This window comes from Anser cygnoides, chromosome 24, assembly GCF_040182565.1.
Source record: "Anser cygnoides isolate HZ-2024a breed goose chromosome 24, Taihu_goose_T2T_genome, whole genome shotgun sequence".
In the NCBI taxonomy this organism is placed as follows: Eukaryota; Metazoa; Chordata; class Aves; order Anseriformes; family Anatidae; genus Anser; species Anser cygnoides.
This window is the reverse complement of record NC_089896.1, coordinates 2,784,028-2,798,209: the sequence shown is the minus strand read 5'-3', so window position 1 is coordinate 2,798,209 and position 14,182 is coordinate 2,784,028. Positions and strand designations below refer to the sequence as shown.

At 51.5% G+C, this 14,182-nt stretch overlaps 1 long non-coding RNA gene across 2 annotated transcripts in view; it reads left to right on the top strand.

Moving 5' to 3' along the window:
- Nucleotides 1-14,182, top strand: part of LOC106045155 (uncharacterized) — a 33,288-nt gene that overhangs the window by 11,372 nt on the left and 7,734 nt on the right. The window contains exons 2-3 of one of the 2 annotated variants that reach the window (XR_007166697.2): nt 4,652-4,772; nt 5,110-5,316. This is a non-coding gene — a long non-coding RNA (uncharacterized lncRNA). Of the gene's footprint in view, nt 1-4,651; nt 4,773-4,975; nt 5,317-14,182 lie in introns of both variants that reach the window. The other variant, XR_001212638.3, reaches the window with a different exon arrangement.

Below are 14,182 nucleotides of genomic sequence, written 5' to 3'. Positions count from 1 at the left end.
AGACGGTTGTGGGCGTGAGAAAACCAGGCCTGGGGGAAAGCAAGACAGCAGAAGAAAGGAGGTGACAAATCCTGGTGTCTTAGATGAACCCTGAGCCGGTGCCTGAGATGGTAATATGTCCTGGAAAGCTACCAGAAATGAGTTAAGGAAATGAACAGCAGGAAGAAGACGTGGCTTTGTGGGAGCTTTGCCAGATCTTGCCCCAGCTGAGAGGGATCCACTGGAGCCAGCAGCGCTATGGCCGTGGGCACGGGGCGTGGGTGGACCTGGCCTGTGACATCCGCCGTGAGGGCTGGTGGCTGCGAGTGACACAGCCCCGCCGGGAAAAGGCCAAGTGGCTGCTTAAAATGCAATCAGAAATCTGTGGCTGCGGATAATAAGGGTAAAACCGCTTCTGGGCAGGTTCTGCTGCTCTGACATTGAGCAGCTCCTCCAGCAGCTCCTTGGCTGCTTCTGGTTCATGTGCTACGGGAGCCTGATCCCCCCCCAGGACCTCCTGACACCTTCCCTCAGCCCCATCCACTAATGGCTCCCAAAGACCTGCTGCAGGCAATAGCAACAAGGAGAGACGAGGCAGAGCAGCCGTGTCCCAGCATCCAGCTGCCGAGGTAGGAACTGGGACACCTTCCTTCCTGCGCAGAGATAAAGCTTTTGTTCTGTGCCGTTATTGCGGGAGATCACAGCGAAGCTGGGCGACAAGCTCTTGTGCTGATTCCTGCTCTCAGAATAACTTCAGTGCTGGCTGCTTTCATCTTGCAGAAATACATCCTGCTCTAAGGGCTCCCTCTGTCCTCCTCTGCAAGCACAGAGGTTGCAAAAGGTGCTCCTCATCCTCACAAATACTCTATAATTACTGTGTATATGCATATAATGGAGACATAGTCTCCACCATATAAACCCTTTAGCAGCCCATATGCAAAACCTTTCCCTCTGACTGCCGTGAGTCAACAAAACAGATTTTGGTCTAGGATTCAGACCACTTTCAAAGCCTCAGGGATGGTGCTGTACTGCAAAATCCTGTTTGGGAAGCCTTTTTCAACAGCCTTGATGTAATGGCCACAGGAGGACAAATATTTCCTTCAGCCTTTCAAATGGTCTCTCTAGGTCAGGGCAGAACCATGTTTGAGCTCAGAGCTCTTGTCATTCCTGTGCCTGGCTGGTTGCTCTATTATTGAAGTTTCAAGCTTTCTCGTTCAGCAGCTTTAACCAAATTTGCTCAGAAAATTAGAAAATTGCTATGTATATATCCAACCCACTTCTCTTGTCAATTCTCATTCAGTGCCAGAGATCAGAGGGATATTCAGGTAAGAGCATCTGGTAATTGCCCTCCAAGACATCCGGGTCCCAAAGGCACCCTTGAAGGGAATAGATTTTCGCTGTGGGGAAGGGGGGGTCATCAGCAAATGCGGTTGCTTGGAGGTCAGAATGGATGCTTGGGAAAGGCACGGCGCGGAGAGGCTCCAACTCGCCTCGGTGTGAGCTGCTCAGGCTGGGGGAGATGCTGCATGGTGTGAACCGCCTGCCCCTTTCCTCCAGGGGGGCTGCAAAAGCGGTGGGTGCTTGAATTAGGAGCGTGCGAATGCCGAGGTGCTGCTTGTTTCTGGGGCGGCTGCTTCTGATAGCTGCCACCTCTGGAGCACAGTGTTTGGGTTGTGCTTGATGCCTTCTTTTTGGGGTCTGCCACGGCCCTGGACCCCAAAACTGGGGACTGAAGTCTCCCGATCGCACCCTCTTGATGCACGTGCCCTAGGAGCTCCATCTGCTCCTGCACAAACCGTTTTGGGAGGTCTGTGAGGAGCAGGCTGTGGCACAGGGATCTCATCGGCTCTATTACTGGCCGTTCAGAGCAGCTGAGAACCGCAAATCTCTAATGCAAGCAGGAGTCCTGAGCTTGCTCTGCCTCTGCCCCCCATGGTTTTCTGGCAGATGGGGAGGTCGGAGGTTAGGACAGAGCTGTCTCCTAACCCCTGGCCGTCCTCATCTGCCTGTGTGACTTCTGCAGTAGTTCTGGCAGGGTGAAGCTGCAGGGATGCGCAGCTTCTGCCCACAGGAATAAATGCAGCCACAGGGGCATTTGGCTCAGGGTGACAAAAGCTTGGCCAAACTCAGCTTTTGCTTTTTTTTGGGTGATGCTGCTTGTGGTGACCCCAAAAGGCACATGGGGCCCCAGCAGACAGATGCACCAGAGCCCCATACAGGGGGCTGGGGCTGGCTCCTGGGAGCGGCCCCAAAGGCAATTGCTGCTCCTGGCTGGGGGAGACGCGAGAAAATCATTAGAAATATCCTTGTGCCACATATGCTTTATTTTGAGGAGTAGACAATAACCCTGCATCCCCAAATGAAATATTGAATTTTAAGGGAGATGCAAACAAGTGCAAATGAAAAATGTCTCTGATCATAAAGAAAGCATTTGCTAACATTAAAATGGAATGCATTACTGTCCAGGTTGGAGACAGAAATGTCAGCAGAGCTATGAAAGGGGAGGCTGACTACTTAGGTGACCAGATACATTTATTGTTTTCTTTCCATTAATGCCAGTGGCGGTATTAGAGGAAAAAAATCCAGTTGCCTGACAACAATTTAGAAGTGAATTAAATCCAGTTCTTGCAGAGATCTCCTTAGCTTGTGTTTCAGCAGGAACGGAGGCTTGAATGGACTCACATCCAGAGCGACAGGGATGGGGAGAGAGGAATTAATTTTTCTGAGCAGAAATAATATAGATAATGTCATAATAATCATTAAAAGGACAAGTGGAATTGGTCTGGCCCTTGAAGCAATCAATATGGCCCATTATCCAGTTGATTTGGCATTTGATGGGAACGGCTCGTTATTGTATTGGATGTGCCTGCGTTTCACATCATCGCCGAATTTGGAGCCAGAGGTGTATTAATATATGTGCATTTGCAAGGGGTTTGTGGCAGGCTTGTGTTTAGGAAAGCATTTACATGGTTGATCTGAAGGCACGCGTGCTTGAGCACCCTGCAGGATGCATTTCAATGCCTCTGAAGGCACCAGTGGAGACTGACCACACTGACCTCATCCACAGCCTGTTGAAGTTAATGAAAAGCATCCAGTGACTTTAGTGGGCGTTGGGCCGGCGTGTAGACAAACACACTGCTCGGTGAGATGAGCACCATCTGTAGGTACGTAAAGGCTTGCTGTGTGCTTGTTGGCTGGGGCAGGTGTTCTTGTGAAAGCTCAGGCCTGTCCGGACTGCAGAGAACTTGTTCGGGGGGAATTGCCTGCCTTGTTTTACACCTCCATGGAGCTTGGCTAGTGGGGAAGAGAGTGTGGAGAAGGGTCTGAAAGTGTGGTGTTTGTTGCGTTGACCATTAGGGCACAGCTCTCTGGCATGATCTCCCTGGGAGGTTGGGAACATGACATCAAAATGAGCTTGGTTTTGTAAGAGCTCTGTGGCAGGTTTCCATGCTGCAGCATCTAAAGCTGCGTCCATTTACCTGGCTAAGGACTCGCATCCTTTTTGCAGAACCCCTGGCGTCCTCTCTTCCAACAAGACAGCACAGCCAGAGCTGAAACACCTGGCCTGGTTTGTAAATGCTGCTGCCTGGTGAAAAGCTGGTGCCCCATGTCTTGGTGCATCCATCTCTGGGATGCAGTAGCCCTGCTGTCCGTGGTAGCATGCAAAGCACTGAGGGAGCTCAGCCCCAGATGCGATGGCAGCAGAGGTTTACACTCTTTAGAGACACCAAACTTCCCCCGAATTGCAGACCTGGATGTCAGGTATTATCTTCGGGCTGTGGATTGGACTTTGCTGTGTTCTGTCCCTTCTGCTTCTGGCGTAGATTGTGGGGGGATGTGGGGGCGTTCTGATGGAGAAAAAGGAGCTGGGGGACCTGGTCCTGGAGCAGATGGAGGGGTGCTCATGCAATAGGTTGTAGGAGCAGAGCTGGCAGCATAACACAGCTTGGAGAGGCAGGATTGAACAGCTCAGGACTTCCAGCCTCTCAAGCTGGATTTGCAGTAGAGCCCTGGCTGCTGTCGCAGCACGGCACTCTTCTGTCGGTCATGAGACAGTTAATTGCCATTTCTCTCCAAGCAGGAGAAATCACAGAGGGAAAAAATAAATAAATAAACCACTGATTTCAGTCAATTAAACTGAAGCCTACTGGGTCTGTTACTTTGGGATTTTTTATTTATTTTATTTTGTATTTTTGTAAATGAGTCTTCCAGGGTCTTCGAGCATTTACCGTGGGGAGTGACAATCACAATCCACTGCCTCGCCTCTCCCCATGCTGCCTCTCCACAGGAGCTCAAGAAATCTTAACATCCCATCAAAAGCTAATTACATTCTGACACACCAATTGGAGACATCAAGAGATGGGGGGGAGAGAGCAGCTTACATAATGGCTTTAAAATTACATGGAGCATGCTGAATATTTGGTGTTATGAAGCCTGGATAGTTTGGAGCAGTGGAGGGAAAAGGGTAATGGGAAGGAGTTATAACGCGATTTGTACTTGAAACCCAGTCCTGGTTGTTGATGCTAGAGTTGGTCCTGTGTCTTGTCTTTGTTTTTGATCACTGAATCCTTTTTGAAGGGAAAGTTGCCCCTGAATTTCCCATCTTGGGTCTCTTTCTACCCATGGGATTAAGGCCCTACATGAGCAAAGGGGTGGCTGTCATCTCCTCCAGGTCCTGAGAGACAGAGACAACCCCAAAAGGAATGAGGGGAGAGCAGTGGCAAGGCAAGATGTCCAAGAGCAACCAGGCAGAAGGATCCGTTCAGGGCCGGTCACTGCAAAGCTGCAGACAGGTAAGGGCTGGAAGGGACATTCTGGGATGTGCCCCTACGTAGTCATCCCCTTCTTGTGTCCTTTGTAGGCGCTTGCTGTTGGCCACTGTTGAGGCCTGGTTGAGGTGAAGCGGGTGGTGGTGAGCCCGGAGCTGGAGGCTGTGGTTGTGAGAAGGAGGGAAGTTGGTTTGCTTTGGGTTATGGGGCCATTTTCTGCTCCGTAGCACTGTGACATGCCGAGAGGTGACAGACTCCCATGGTTGGAGACTTCGCACATCAGCAGTTTCATGGAGCCCCTGGGATAGTGAGTCGCACTGAAGGAAACTTCCGAAATGAAAATATGGCTTGTTTTCCTCAGCCTGGTGGAGAATCCTCACTTCTGGCTCTCAAAGACCTACAAGTCACAGCCGTGGACGTGCATCGTGCCGTGGGAGAGCAGCAGTGAGTGACCCAGTGCAGAAGGCTGTGGGGCTGCATCGCTCACCCCACTTTGTCCCGGAGAAGGTGCCGTTCCCTGAATCAAGTCATCAAGACGTAGTTTTCAACCAGCTGCCCTCGTACCGATGTAATTCTTTTTTAATGTTATTGGCCGGGCTCAGGAGCATGGCAGGAGGGCTGTGGCTGACCAGGCAGCAAATTAACTGGAATTTCATTATCTGATAATTTATATGATGCCGGTTTTTTTTGGCAAGACGCTTTCATTAATAGAAGATGCCCTCTGTCCGCTGACTATTTACACTATGGTTTCTCAGGGACCCCATGTGAGGCTTCCTTTCTCAGTGACCTTCACCAAAGAGAAGAAATGATGCTCATTTCCCTTGATTTTGCTAATGAATTTTGTTCCTTTCTGCTTTGCAAGAACTTCTGAGTTTAGAACACTATAGGCTTAAATTTCCTTCTGTACCGCTGTGAATCAGGATTCACTGCCCTGATGCCACTTGCATTACAAAAGCTGCTAGGAGCCTAAGAGAAATGCCAGGGGGGCCATTTTTGGGGGGATTTGGTGGCCTCAAACTGCAGGACAAGTGCAGGGCCAGGGGTTACACACTGGCCAGGGGTTAAACACCAGCCAGGGGTTAAACACCAGCCAGCAGTGGAAGAACGAGAGGGGCAATGGCCAGCAGCTCAGCTTCTTGTGTGGCAGCCTTCATAGGTGCTGCTGGGTCCCCTGAGTGCAGGCACGGTGCCACCACTGCTGTCACCTCTCCCTGGTTCCAGCACGTGCCCTGACCCATGGCAATAGAAGGCAGAGCAGGATGTCACCTGCCGTGTCCGTCCCATGAGGAGGATGGCACCTGGCAGGGTCTGGTGAGGACAAAGCCATCCTCATGGGTGTATTGTCCTCAAGGTCTCCGGTGCCTGCTTTTGATGTCAGCTAGCCTGCTTTAGGCCATTTGGGCTATCTCTGTCCTCTGGGTGGGGACAGTGACACTTGCAGAGAGCCCTGTTGGCTCCTCGGGATGCTGGAGACTAAGCTTCTTAGAGGTTTTTCTTAGCTGAGGAAAACGCAGGCTCATTAAATCCACCTCTAAGCCCCGGTGACATGGAGAGGTGACACCAGTGACGTGACCCTCACAAGGCCAGCAGGAGAGCAGCCTCCAGGGGGACAGGCTGGTGCCTTGCTCTGTGCGAGGGGACAGCTCGCAGCCTGCTGGTGCCTGGAGGCAGGGGCTGTGCCCAGGGGACAGACACCTCTCACCCGGACAGCCCGGGGAAAAGCTTCCCTGCAGGGATGGGAGCTGGTGGGAACCCACCTGCAGCCTCCTGCCAAGGGGCTGGAAGGGGTGGCAACGTGGTGGCAGTGTGACCCCAGCAGGCTTGGGTCCATCGCCAGGTGCCAAAAATTCCCAGGCCTGCTGCAATCCCCTGCAGCACCGTGGGCACAGCACCGCTGCCTCTGGGTGTCAGCAGCTCCTTCATTTACCCAAGGCAGATGGCCAGCCTAGTCTGGAGAGGGCTTCCTGGCAAAGTTTGCAGTTTGCAGCCCTTAAGGCACAGACCATACCCCAGGTACCTCTGGAGAATATTGTCCCAGCCTTCTGTGTCCTGTTCTCCCCACCTTGGGGTACTCGTAGGCAGGGGCTCTGCCACTCAGCAGCTTCCCTGCTTCTCATCAGACGGATGCTCTGGTTTGGCTGGGAATTAATCTGCTGTCACTAGCGAAGGGCAAGGCCTCCACGGAGTGACAGCCAGGGACAAGCTGTTCCCCTTCCCGTCCTCCCCCTCTGATTGATTTGCGGAGCAGCATCAGTGAGTGGAGCATCTCCATTTCCTAGTGCTCGAGGGCTGCAATGAAAGCCTCTCCCGGAGAGATAAGGGTGCTCCAGAGCACCACGGAATCAGCGGTGCCAACTGGCATATGACATGGGAATGAGGGCTGGAGAGCCAGCCGAGCCACTTTGCTGTGCTGCTAGTGCTCCTCTGGGACCTCTCATGGTCCCAGGAGGGCCTCATCCCCTGGGGACAGTGCTGCGTGGTGTCTCAGCCCCGTTGTGCTGCAGGATGCGGCTCCCTGCTGCCAGCACAGGTTTTCTGCCCTTTTAATTTGAGCTGAGAGGAGGGAGGGTGTGAGCGGAAGGGAAAGAAGAGGCAAAGCTCAGTTTGTGGTCCTGCAATTAGTGGTCCCGGTTTCAGAGGATGGTGGGGAGCAGTTGGGGCTGTTACAGGTCCTGGTCCTATCTGATCTGCCTTGCTGCTTCGGCCTCTTTGAAGGAAGTGTCCCGAAACCAAAGATGCTGCACTGTGTTAGCTGGGTGCCAATTGTACCACGTCCCTGCATCAGCTCGGGGAAAAGCCCAGCCTGGGCAGACCGAGCTCTCCTCGGTGCCAGCACTGGGGCTGGGCTGGTATTTACTGGGAAAATCTAAACCGGGGCTCAGCTTGGTGTTCTGGAGCAGTATGAACTGGACTCAGTAAACGGATAGGGACTTTGTCTTAATCTGGGGGTCAGTAATAACTAGAATTTGTATGTATTAATATCACGTGCTCCGTGGGTCACTGACTCCATCCTGGTGCACTCTGCTTCTCTGCAGCACCCATCACTTTGAATTCAGTAACACCAACAAAAAAAGGGAGGACTAAGCCCAAGCTGAAACCCAGCAATTCATAATAATATATTTTTGCCCTGAGCAGCTGGAGAATGGTCCTAAGCAAGGGCTCTTCGGTATCTCTGGAAGGATTTGTCTCCAGGTCCTAGGCTCGGTCCCCGTCCACCAAAGCCCTTTCTGCCCCTGCTGCTCCCCGTGGTGCAGGGGGAGCTGGTGGGTGCTTCCTGGGCACACAGTGGGTTGCTTCAGTCCTGATGGGGACGGAGGGACTCCTGCAGGGTGGATGAGATGAGCTGAATTTCTATTTTAAAATATGAGGAGGCAAAGTGGAAAAGGACTGAAGAAATGGATAGAGGAGAGTGTGAGGGGGAAGGATGGATGGGTGGTTGGGACTGGGTGCTGGGAGCAAGGACCAGGAGTGGAGGGAGGGAGGGAGGGAGGGGAGGGATGGAGAGATGCTGGTGGTGCCAGGACACAGGTTTTACTCCTAAGGGAAGGATTTTCCATGGTCTCTGCAGGCAACAGTGGGGTTTTCTGTGATCTGGGTGAGCAGAGAGTGGGGTTTTTAGTGCCCCAGAGCTGGTAGGAGGGCTGGCTGGGCTCAGAAGGTGCTCGCTGCTCATCCCAACCCATGAGGCTCCCTGTGTAGCCAGCTGCCAGTAGCCCGGGTTCCAAATTGGCTTTTCATCTATGGCCAGTGATCCTGGAGGTGTGCAACGCTTTATTGTGGGCTCTGCTGGAGGGGCTGGGGTATGTGCTGTGCTCATCTATGTTCTCCAGCTAATTAAAAGAACTGGAGCTGTTTTGTAGTGTGAAAGGCCGTGGAGTAACTCCAGGGCCCCCAGTTGCAGGTCTGGGATGGGACACAGAGCTGGCACGGGGTGGCTGGGGACAGAGACAAAAGGCTCTGTAAGAGCAGAGCTTGTGGCACAGCAGAGATCCTGCAAAGAGCCGCCCTCCTCCTCCGAGCAAGGTTTGTTGCTACCTGCATCCTCTCTGCCTGCCTGCTGCATGCCTGGAATACAGATGGAGACCATCCCTCCCTGCTGCAGGGAGTCCAGGGCCAGCTGACACCAGGATTTGCAACCACGTCAAGCAAGGCCAGGAGACTTATGAGTATCTCCTGCCCCAAGCCAGGATGATTTGTCTTCTCAGGCCCAGCAGAGAGGGTGAGAGCTGTTTTTCCTGCTTTCCCATTGCAGAAGGGCTGTACCACAGCATGGGGTGTGTGGCTGTGGTGGGGATGTTGCTTGTGTTGGCATGGAAAGGTGCAGAGGTCCAGGGAATGGGCAGGGACGTCACCATGAGATTTATTTTAGGGCCCATCTGCACTGTGCACTGCAGTCTCATGCTGAGATATCGCCTTGGTTTCAGCAGCAAGGTCTGCAGCCAGGCTGAGCCCAGCACCTCCAAAAGCTGGCCCTCACCACCCTGTCACCATGGGTGGTGGCTTCTAGCGAGGTGCCCATGCAGCAGCACAGCGCAAGTCCTGATGGACTGAAAGGGCTTTAACCATCTTTGATGTCAGCAGGGGTTTAGATGTTGAGATCTGGGCTTTATCTCTTCATCCCGAAGTGTTCCTGTCTGTAAAACGGGTATTTGTGCTATTGTGTCCTGAACATTTGGAAGGAGAAGCAGCTGTATGAAGGCACTGGGAAAATGGAGATGTCAGGGCATATCCATTAATTTAATTGAAAAAAATCCTAACGAAATGGGGAATAACAACTTTTGCATCAGCCACCTGCATTTTTGCAGGCAGCACTTTGATCCCGGGTGATGCCGCAGCTCTGTGGGAGGGCAGCCCGTGTCAATGCGAGGAGCATGGCTGTGCTGTCTAGGACTAAGCATGGTAGCCTGGGTTTCACTTCTTTCTTTCTTTCTTTCTGTCTTTGAGTTTTGCATTTGTTTGGCCAGACCATAAGAGCCTAGATAGTGTTTGATGGTAAATGGCATGGCTGAAGGACTTGGATGGGATTTGGGATTTTGCAGGACACCTGGAAAGGCAGGGAAAGCTGCCCCATCCATGAGATGTGTCATTCTGCAGCTCAGGGATGCACCTCTTAAGGAGAACAAGATTGTAATGACAAGCCCATGGATGCATCCTGATCCTTCGCTAAAATACAGGCTGAGCAGGCTTGCATCAGCTGCAGGGGCTGAAGGCACGGCGTCCCTTGCAGGGTGCTTGCTTTTGGCAAGGTGTATGAGGAACCCTTGTACCTAAGGGGAAGAGGCTGTGGGCTGTCAGCCCACACAGGCACAGCCCTGCTGCAAGGCGGGCAGGAGGGAGCAGTGCACCGGAGGAGCAATTTAAAGAGGAAAGTGCCCGAAGATTTCACTGTACAAGGAGTTTTTTCCAGCTTGTTTGGGCAATTATTTCAGGCACCACAGAAGTAAAGCTTGCCCGTCTGCAGTTGTGTTTCCTTGGTGTGAAATTTGAGTCCGTGCACATTTGACTAGAGGGCTTTAGCAGCAAGGAAAGATCCTGATTTTTGCAGAAATCAGATTGCATTTATGAAGCATTGGCACTTGTGGAAAATTAGTTTGTCAACTCTGCAAACATGTATGTCTAGGACGGTGACATGAATTAATCTAAATCCAAATGCAGGGATGTGATGCGGGGAAAGCAGATGCCGAAATGGAGAAATGACCAAAGACGTTAACATCCTGACCACGACAGAGATGGAAATTCTGCTGTGACATTAATATTTTGCCATTAGCCTGAAACATTTCAATAACTGGAGAGTCAGCCCCCCAGATTTGTGTGGTTTTACAGTCTGCTTGGCCTGCACAGCACAGGTTGATTTTTCTGAGAAGATGAAGGGGAGAACTGCCAGCAATTCTCTCCCTCTGAGTTACGAGTGGCAAATTACCGACAATCAGCACAGAAAGTTTTCCAGCACAACTGATTATGTTGTGGGGCTCGGGACTGGAACCATACGGGTGATTTGGAGAGAGCTGGAAATTGCTCATGATCTCATAGTGTCAGGTGTCTCATCTACAATAAAATACACAGAAAATACACCCCAGACAATTCCTGTCAGATAGCGGGAGTCATCAGCTGGCGAGCTTCCTCAGAATTTGGTATTTTAGGTCAGCCGGGTTTAACTTATTGGAAGCTGCAGGCAGATAAATATCAAGGACTTTGAGTCAGAGCTGCGGTGTGCTGAAGACGTTCTGTTGTTCATATGGGGTTTGGGTCAGTCTGTAAATGAATAAATGAAGTGCAGAACCGAGCGAAAACCACTTCCAAAATTTCCCATGAAATTAAAAAGCAAACTGTCAGTTGTTTTCTTTCACCTCCCATGAATATCAAAGGCAGCGAGTGGTGCTGGGGAGCCCAGCGGTGGATTCGGTGCCTGTGCGCACTGTCAGGAGTGTTCCTGCGAAGGGCAGGGCTCGTTTGCAGCAGTTGAAATGGAAATGGAGAGGCTGCACTTTGTTCTGCTCGTCCTGCAGGGCTGGAGATGAGGCACACTGGCAGAAGGGCTGCTGGAAGTGCAGATGCGATCTAGCACTGCATCTCAGCAATTGCAGCTCCTGCTAATTTGTAAACATGAGTATTCGCAGCGCAAACCTGATTTGCGGAACTCTGCTCATCTAATGGGAGAGAAAATGACGATTGTCCGGCCTCAGCACTTTGCCACAGCTGAGCCCATGGCTCCGGAGCTGGAGACCAAACCCTGGTGATCAAAGGCTCGCTGCTGGCCGGTCGCCTCCAAACCACGGCTCCCGCTGGTGCTGGTTCCACTGACGTCATCACGGATGTCCCCAGCAGGGACTCTCTTCCCCAGAATTATTCCAAGCAATTGTTTAGTGAATAATTCCGGATAATGAAAATGCAGAGGGAAGGAATTGGAAAGTTGTTCGGACCAATTCACAAAAGAAAAGAAACGGAGGGATTTATCATGTCAATGGTTTGCCTATGAATTATTCACTTGCTTCACAAAAAAAAAAAAAAAAAAATCTCCTCCCAAACCCCTACCCAGTCCAAGATGAGTTCGCCGGCTTTGCTGTAATGTGCTTTTGATGTGCTGGTTGCTGGCAGTGCACCCCACCAGCTCCCGCGCGTTGCATTGCACATCGCACGCCTGACATGTGAGCCCTGCTGCTGGAGGGGAGGCTGCCCCCGAAGCAGCAAAGGAAAGGCAAGCAGCGGTGCTAAATCCAGGAACGATGCCAGCGAGGCTATAAACAAGTGGAAAGGCTATTAACGGCGTATAACCTGATGCTGCTATACCAATAATGGGAGGAGACTATGCATCAGCAAGGGACATTAGAGCAATGTTTTACTGTCTCCGTGCTCTTAAGCATCCATTTGGCAGCAGGAAGGGAGATGCCATTGAAAGGGGTTGACGGAGGGAGGTAGAAGAAATATGCTGCTGTGAAGGAAGGTGGGTGGGAAAGGATGAAGGCTTGTTTGCTGCTGCTCTCTCTGGTTCGTGTGCTCAGGTCGGGCAGAGATGAATTGAGCCTAGGGACTGGACCCTTTGGGAAGAGGAAAGGGCGGCTCCAACCAGCGATGCATGTCAGGGATGTGCCTGTGGTTGTCTTTGTGCTTCTGACCCTGCTAGGAGCTAGGAGATGGGTGAGAAGAGAGCCCTGGTGAGCTTTGCTCCAACCTTGGGGCCTGGGAATTCATCAAGGCAGAGGAGGAATGGTGGGGAGCACGTGCTTGTTTCATTCCTGTGTGATTTAAATCCCCATGGATTTGGCTGAACATGCTGTTTAATACCCCATTTAGGTTATCACAGTAAGAGTAGTCCACAGCAAGGGCTTTCAGGGCGTTTGCTAAATTGGTTTAAAACCTCGACTAGAAAGCGGCATAATTTACGGGAAGAGACAAGATCTGACATTTTCATAAAATAACAGTGCTAAAACCAAGCTAAATTCTTAAGAAACTAAGCTTATAAAGCTGAGTTTCCACTGAAGATACATTTTAGACTAAGAAATGAGACTAAAAAATAAAAGCAAAAGCAGATCATCACCTATCACCTTCATTACATTTGTAACTGCACGCCTTTCTTAAGATCTTCTCCAGGTTGGTCTCTGCACTAGCATGGAGCGAGGTGTTCCTCCTGCCTCATGCCCCATATAAAGCAATATAGGAAAAGCATAAGGGACAATAAGGCTTTGTTCCTAGGCCCTTAAGTATTCTGGCTGGGGGATTAGAGGAAGCAAAGCCACGGGATGCCCATGAACCTTGTGCCTTCCAGCTAGGATCTAGTGCTCTGTGCTTTTCCTCGGACCAGGCTGCGGAGGAGACGCTTCCCTGAATGAAGAGCAGAGGTGGCTCTGGTGCCGGGATTCCTCCTGCTGAGTGAGTGGAGAGAGACACAATCGCACCCATCATTAATTCAGTGAGCAGGGGAGAGCCACGTGTTGTTTTTGTGAATACAGCAGCCTCTCCTACGTGGTAACAAACGGTGGGAGCGGTGCTGTATTACTCCTCTGTGGCTGTTGCTGGGTGGATCAGACAGTTCACGGAAGGCGAAAATGTTCCCAGGGAAGTGTTGCTTATAAGCAGCTATTGATCTGATGAGGTGTTGCAGAAAATATGTCTGAGGTATCACAGTCATTTCTGATTTCTCTTTTGATGTTTTCCTGAATGCCCTGTGTTTAGCAGAAGGATCCTGCGCGCACGGGGGAAATGGAGGCTGGGAAATAAGGGTACATTAAAATTCTCGTCCTTTGGTAGGCAATTGAGGCAGCTCAATTTGTCAGTCCCTGGGCTGGCGAAGCTCATCCTTTCTAGTTAAGACCTAAGGGGAAAGGTAAGTGTGTGGGAGCAGCACCAGGATGAGAGGCAGGTCCGTGGAGGAGCCCTGCAGTCACAACCTGGGGTTAAGTGGGCTGGAGTCAGCTCTGCCCAGGGAAGAGGAAAAGCTGTTGGCTGTTGCCCCCATTTGCTCTGTCCTATTTAGCAGTAGCCAGGTGTGAATATTTAGAATCTGGGAACAAAACCGCACGACGCCTGCTTTCCGGAACGCTTTTGTTGTGTCACTGAAGGATTGGCCTCAGGTTTGGGTGGGAGAAGAGCTGCTGGGGTAAACCTGCAAGGTTTGTCCCCTCACCTGGGGCTGTGGCTTGGGACAGGAACACCAGAAATGTGTGTTCCCATCCACAAAGAGAGCAAATGGACCCTGAAGGTGAAGGTTGATCTTGACGAGGCTGGAATGGGGACAGAGCAGTGCAAACGAGCCAAGAGCTGCACCTGCAGACAGCTGCGTGTGACGGGGCACCTGGGTTTCGTGTGTGAGGGAGATTACAGCTCCGCTGGCAAAAGGTGCGTGGGGAGATCTTGTGCTTCGATTTCCCATGCCAGGAGAACCTGAGCAGGGTGGGATCGGTGTCAGAAGGGAAGTGAATTCAGTGGGGTAAAGACTG